This window comes from Crocuta crocuta, unplaced genomic scaffold, assembly GCF_008692635.1.
Source record: "Crocuta crocuta isolate KB4526 unplaced genomic scaffold, BGI_CrCroc_1.0 scaffold217, whole genome shotgun sequence".
NCBI classification, from domain to species: domain Eukaryota; kingdom Metazoa; phylum Chordata; class Mammalia; order Carnivora; family Hyaenidae; genus Crocuta; species Crocuta crocuta.
Window position 1 is genome coordinate 3,442,107 of NW_027532208.1, and position 7,231 is coordinate 3,449,337.

Here is a 7,231-nt window from a genome sequence, read left to right on the forward strand (position 1 = left end):
CTCGGTCAAAGTGGTGCCCTCCAGTGACCCCTGCCCAGTGGCTGATGAATATGGGAATATAAGGGCCCAGCCAGATCTGTTCAATTCAGGGCGATTCTGGAAAGCTATTCCAGCTTCAGGCCAGCTGAGGCTGTCAGGGGATCTGACTGCAGCTGGAATTCTCCCCAGCCACTCCCCATTCCTTCCTTCCCCTTCACAGGAGTAGGAGGGAGGCTCCCCCCCTTAAAAACACCCTCCTTCCTAAATTCCATCTCGGAGTCCGCTTCCTGGGAGACCCAGCCTGTGATACGCAGCGAGAAAAGGCCGAAGCTGAGGGTCTGTCCCTCTCCCGGCCTCGGTTTCTTCATCTGCAAAACGAAAATGGCACACCAGAACAGAGGCTCTCACAGAGTGCTCCGTGACACTCCGAGGTGCCCAAGACCTTGCAGAATGTCTGTGACGACAGAGCTGTTTTTACCGTATTATGACCAATGTTTATTTGCCATGTTCACTGAGTTGGCCATTTGCATGGAAGGCCAAGCCGATGGTGCCTTAGATGTGGCATCGAACCATGCTAATGACGTTGGTTAAGAGTCTTAACTTCAAGCTCAGGTCATGACCTTGTGGTTTGTGACTTTAAGGCCCACGTCGGGCTCTGTGCTGACAGCTCAGGGCCTGGAGCTGCTTCGGATTCTGTGTCTCCTGCTCTCTCTGCCTCTCCCCTGCTCACGCTCTGTCCCTCTGTCTCTCTCTCAAAAATAAATATTAAAAAGTTTTTAACATTTTTTAGAGAGAGAAAGAACGCAAGTCGGAGAGAGGGGCAAAGGGAGAGAGAGAATCCTAAGCAGGCTCAATCCACACTTGATCCTAGGACTCTAGGATCATGGCCTGAGACGAAATCAAGAGTTAGATGCTCAACTGACTGAGCCTCCCAGGCGCCCCGGTATCCTCAGCATTCAAAGATCCTTTCCCTTAATCACATTTGCAAATAACACATTTATATTGCAGATCGGAAGTAACATATTTACAGGTTTATGGGTAAGGGTGTGGACATCTTTGAGGGCTCCTTATCCTGCCTATCATCTTTTACCATCTGACCCCCAAAGATTCACTTCTGTCCCATGGCAAAATACACTCCCCTCATCCCAAGGTGCTCCAAAGTCTTACCCCTTTACAGCATCAATCCAAAATCTTAACATCTCAGCTAAATCTTACCTGCTCCCAAGTCACAAATCTTCCCATCTCAACCATCTGAGTCACATACGAGTGAGGCTCTGGGTATGATCCATCCTAGGGCACAATTCCTCTCTCCGTGTGAACTAGGACACAGGTCATCTGCTTCTAGAATATGATCATGGGACAGGCGTTGGATAGTTAGAGATTCTAGTTCCAAGAGGAAGAAAATGGAAGGAAGAAAAGGAATCGTATGTCCTCAACAATTCTGAAATCGAGATGGGCAAGCCCTGTTAGGTTTCAAGGCTTGGAAATAATTCTCTGGTTTGTGGCTCTGTCCTCCTTTCCTTCCTTCCTTCCTTCAATCCTTCCTTCTTCCTTCCTTCCTTCCTTCCTTCCTTCCTTCCTTCCTTCCTTCCNTTCCTTATTCCCTCCTTCTCCCTCCCTCCCTCCCTTCCTTCTTTCCTGGCTTTGGGTGAGTCAAGTTACTTATATGGGCTTCAGCTTCCTCACCTGGTCAGAGGAGGAGCCGGACTAAGCCTCTCAGCTCTTTCCCAGCTCTGAAGTTCCGTTTCCTCTCTGCATTTTATTTCCCCCATGTTTCTCCTTTTTTTAAATTTTTTTTTCAGATTTGACAATGAAAATTGTAAACTCAACAAAATCTCCGCATCTCTGCTGGTGTCTAATCCACTTGGGGCAGATAAACTGCACGAATAGCTTTTATTTCCCCCCCGGCTCTGTGAATTTGACAAGTGTGTTTGCACACCGCCTGGTGTTCTGTCTGCATTTTCTCACTTTCGGATGCCAGGAGCCCCACTGACGACACAGCATTCCAAGGACAGCAACCATTTGTCGTCTTAATTCTTTCATCTTTTTTTCCTCAGCCTCCACCTGAAATATTTATGAGTCTTTATTTATTTATTTATTTTTTAGGGAGTTCAAGCTAAACAATATAGTTCTACTTTTCAGGGATGGCTGATTGTAATAGATTCGTGTACATGGGTTATTAACGGGTAGTGTAAGAGCTGTGTGCGAAGTTTGCACACTGGGACACTGGCAGCTGACAGGCTCCAAAGGGCAATTCAGGGGGGTACTGTCAAGTCCACCAGAATTTGGAGAAGAGATCCAGCTGTGTGTCTCTCCTCCCACTAACTTGCTTGATAGTTTCACCCGCAGGCATGAATGGGTAGAATCACTACATTAAAATATTCCCGTCCAATGTCCAGCTTTCAGGCAGAGGAGCCCAGTGATACTGGTTACCTACAGTGACGTGATATTGAAAGCCTGTGATATGAAATTTCCTGCCTTCAAGCTGTTGGGTACTTGGAGAAGGAGTTTGAGGGTTGGAGGTTAGCAAAAGTTCAGCAGTCATAAAGATGTGTTGGCTAGAAACTCCACAAAAAGAATGAAAACAAAATTAATGGGGCGCCTGGGTGGCTTAGTCGGTTAAGCGTCCGACTTTCGCTTAGGTCATGATCTCAGGGTTCGTGGGTTCGAGCCCCGCGTCGGGTTCTGTGCTGACTGCCAGCTCAGAGCCTGGAGCCTGTTTCAGAGTCTGTATCTCCCTCTCTCTCTGACCCTCCCCTGCTCACGCTGTCTCTCTCTCTCTCTCTCTCCTAGAAATAAATAAAAAAAAAAAGAAAAGAAAACAAAATTAAAATAAAAAATTAAATTTAAATTAAATTAAAATTTAAATAAATTTAAAAATTAAATTAAAAAATTTAAATGAAATTTTAATAAAACTTTCATTTAAAATGAATTTTAAAAATTAAATTTAAAAATTACAATTAAAATTTTTTTAATGTTTTTTTTTTTGAGAACGGGGGAAGAGAGAGAGAGAGAGACAGAGCACAAGCGGGGGAGAGGCAGACAAAGAATCTGAAGCAGGCTCCAGGCTTTGAGCTGTTAGCACAGAGCCAGACCTGCGGTTCAAATTCATGAACCACGGGATCATGACCTGGGCCGAAATCGGATGCTCAACTGACTGAGCCACCTAGGTGCCCCAGTTATTTGAGAGTTTTATCTTTTCCTTTAAAAGATACTCGTTTTGTATATAAGATCTTATATAAGATACATCTGTTGCTTTGACATATAAAAATCTATAAATAGATAATTAGAAAAATGCATAAATTTATAAATGTATGTTCTGGACTATAACATAATCTGGAAAGAAATGTATTTAGGAAATTTGTTGATGCCATATTCTTAAGCCTTGGGGGACCCTCAGCTTGATGCTAATGAAACAGGGTTTGTACTTTTTCCATTGGAGAATTGAAACCACTTTCACTTATTATCATAACTAATATGTTTGGTTTTACTTTTATTATATTATTTCATGCATTCAGTGATTCACCTTCCATTATTTTGCCTTATGGGCCGTGTTTTCTTGGCTTTAGTTTCTCTTGTGATAGTTGCTAGTCTACAGCCACTCTTCAATGTTAATAAGTGGTTAATTGCACAATTTTCAGAAACACCTTTGCTTGTATATTTCCTATAGTTATCGTTGCAAGAATCATATGAGACCTTTGACTCTTCTTTCTGAAACGAGGAATTTGTGATGTGTTAGCTTTCTCTGCTCAATTTTTAGGCCACACCAATATCATCTGAGGCACATTGTGGGATACACGTGTTTATAAATATTGACATTTTTTACAACATAACACCTATTTTTCAGGAATTCCTGAAGATTCGGACATTCATTTAATTGCTATTTTTCTCTCAATTATTTAGACAAACTGGCTAATGCTAACAGTCCTTCGTTTTTCAGCTTTTCAGATCTTGAGTTCTTACTATATATTTATGAGAGAGAGAGAGAGAGAGAGAGAGAGACAAAGCTCGAGCACAGGAAGGGCAGAGAGAGAGGGAGACACAGAATGTGAAGCAAGCTCCAGGCTCTCAGCTGTCAGCACAGAGCCCGATGCAGGGCTCTAACCCATGTATCATGAGATAATGTCCAGAGCCTAAATCAAGAGTCGGAAGCTTAACCTGAGCCACCGAGGCACCGCTGTGCTGGAATCTTTTGATTGAAGTGAAGAAACCAAAACCCTGAAAAGGAAAACTGCTCACCAGGTCACGGGATATTTTATCTCACAGCACTCAGGTCGACAATACAGGGGGCTTCCAGAAATGCCTAGAGCTGGACTCAAGATCCACTCAGACTCTTGTCTCCCATCTCTGCTCCTTCCAAGGCCTCTGTTTCACTATCCAACCACCTACCCCTTACATCCAAACCTCCTCCTGCTCTGTAATTCACCCTGGTGGGAAATGTAGTGATTGCAGGTTTCAGAGCTTTCTAGCTTATAGCTTCAAACAGGAGAAAAGTCCTGACATTGCAGTTTCTGTCCTAAATTCCCAGGGAATAACACTGGCCTAATGTGAATCAATTATCCATCCTGGGACCAATCATATGTGGCTAGTAGGTGGAGCCTGGGAAAGGAATTGTGATTGGCCAAACTTATTAGGTCACATGCTTATTCTTAGACCAATCAGCTGCAGCCAAGATTGCCCCCCATCACATTGAACAAAATGGCTGCTCCCTGGGTACCTACATGAAGGGGAGAAATGGGGAGGGGCACTTTCCAGAAGAGCCAAGGAGACTGGGGAGACAAAGCAGCATGTCTGTGTACAAAGTAAAGATGCCCCCTCTGAAAGGGGGCACATGATATGCAACTTTCCCCCTGATATTATCGATTACAGATATTTATTTTGAAGGAACATCTTGGTAATGAGTGTTGTGAGGAGGTGATGTTTTGAGGACATAGAAAGAGTAGTGGGGAAGGTAATGGGGTGGGTAAGGGGAAGTGGGGGAGCTCTGGCTGGCTCAGGAAGCAGATGTCACATTAGAGAGGGGCTCACTGCCTCGGTTTCTGACTGGTGGCTTAGGCTCAGAGTCTCCAAAGTAGGGGTTAACATTGGTGGTGCTGGGGTAGAGCTTTCTGCCACCTGTCACCTGCCTTGCTATGTCGTTGCTCTAGAAATCTAACCTAGAGGGACCTTTTTGTGTTTGCAAAATTCCAGTTTCCTTAGCAGATGTTTTCCATTTGGAGGATGATGCCAGGACCTTCATTCTGGGGTTCACACATATGGGTGCAGTGCTTGACTCCAAGTCCTGTCCTTCTCATTGGCCCAATAAATCGTAGAAACAGTATATAATCATCAGATTTACCATGCAGATATATGACCACCATTTGTTCATGATGAGATTTATTGTAGTGAAATTTATCTGCTCCAGTGTCCTTTTTAATAAGACAAAGTAGACCGTGCACTTCTAATTTAATGTGCTGTGTAGGACTTGAGTCAGGGATTTCAACTGAACTGTAGCTGGTTGGCGGCTGTGCTCTCACAGGCTTTCTCCCGCTCTCAGCAAAACCCCTCACTGTGAACATGACTATCCAAAAAGAGCCAAGGGCAGCTTGCTGGGGGTGGAGGTAACCAGGAAGCCCATAGCTCAGGGGGTTCTTTTCAGTTATGCATTTTCTCCAACTGAATTCTCTCCGGGAGACTCAAAGAGCTGAGCTGTTCTGGTTAAAGGACTCCCACGTTCCGCTCTCCCCTCTGCCACCAACATGGCTGTGGGTAGGGCTCCCAGGAAGTCCCCAGGATTCGGCCAAGCACAGTTTGAAGGCCATTGCTGGTTATAAAAGGCATCAGGGAAGGGCCTGGCTCAGATTGTGTTCAGATGATGCTCAACCAATGGAAACTCCCCTCTTCCTTGTTCTGACACTAAACTCCCTCCTCAGAACCATCACAGCATGTTAGGGATTTTCTCTCTCCTTGTATCACTCCTTCCTCTTGGCCTACAAAACTCAGATATATGAGTTACCTCCTTATGTGCTCACCAGTCTGTAATGTACTCAAAGGAAGGATTCATTAGTTCCTCAGATATCAAGTCAGCATCCACATTTCCATGATGACTTGTGTGTGTGTGTGTTTCAATTGTTTGAATCAGCCTTCTATCAAAACCCACCATTACATTTGGCATTTTAATCTTCACGTCTCTCTTTCTTATGTTTTCCTTGCAATCTATTTGTTGAAGAAAATTGATCACCCATGCTATATAATTTCTCACATTGTGATTTTTTTTGCAGCTTGCATGATTTAGCATAACACATTTAAACAGAATTTAATAAGGATTTTCAACAGAGCCACACATTCGTTTCCATGCAGTCTCCCGTGCAGACTCCCAGGTCTGTGGCCATCGGGCCCTCCATTGGTGTGTTTTCCAGCTGGGCCCACACTCCTCTCTGCTTGTGGGCCCCTCACTCCAGCGAGCCCAGCCTACTTGTCTGCTGGTACAGCATTGTTTGTGTCTCAGAATCATAGACTGTTAAGACACAAGGGGCCTTGAGTCAATCCCTTCTTCATGACTCCTATCCAACTGGAGTTTCTTTCTTTCATGGCCTCCCACCCATATTCATCACCTTATGTTTATTTATTTCTGAGAGAGAGAAAGGGAGCGTGAGTGGGGGAGGGGCAGAGAGAGAGAGAGACACAGAATCCAAAGCAGGCTCCAGGCTCTGAGCTGTCAGCACAGAGCCTGATGTAGGGCCCAAACCCACGAACCATGAGATCATGACCTGAGCCCAAGTTGGACACTTAACTGTCTGAGCCACCCAGGCACTCCATATTCATCACCTTTTTTTTTTTTAAATGTTTTATTTATTTCTAGGAGAGAGAGAGAGAGACAGCGTGAGCAGGGGAGGGTCAGAGAGAGAGGGAGTCACAGACTCTGAAACAGGCTCCAGGCTCTGAGCTGGCAGTCAGCACAGAGCCCGATGTGGGGCTCGAACCCACGAACCGCGAGATCATGACCTGAGTGAAAGTCAGACGCTTAACCGACTAAGCCACCCGGGCACCCCTCATCACCTTTTTAAAGACCAGATTCACATCCACCTGAGGACATAGTATGAGGGAGTGGGAAGAAATCATGGACTTTTGAGTTAGAAATATCAGTAGTCAAACTCTGGGGTTGGCTGTTCTCCAAGACCATCTGATCTTGTGTCAACTATTAAACCTCTCTGAGCCTCAGTTTTTTCATCTGTATAATGAGAATGTTACAAGGATTGAACAAGACAAAAAA

General features: G+C 44.6%; 1 non-coding gene across 1 annotated transcript; it reads right to left on the reverse strand.

The window, feature by feature from the left end:
* Positions 1-6,920: 6,920 nt before the first annotated feature.
* On the reverse strand, positions 6,921-7,005 carry TRNAE-UUC (transfer RNA glutamic acid (anticodon UUC)). The gene has a single exon. It is a non-coding gene; the product is annotated as a tRNA-Glu (tRNA).
* Positions 7,006-7,231: the final 226 nt, after the last annotated feature.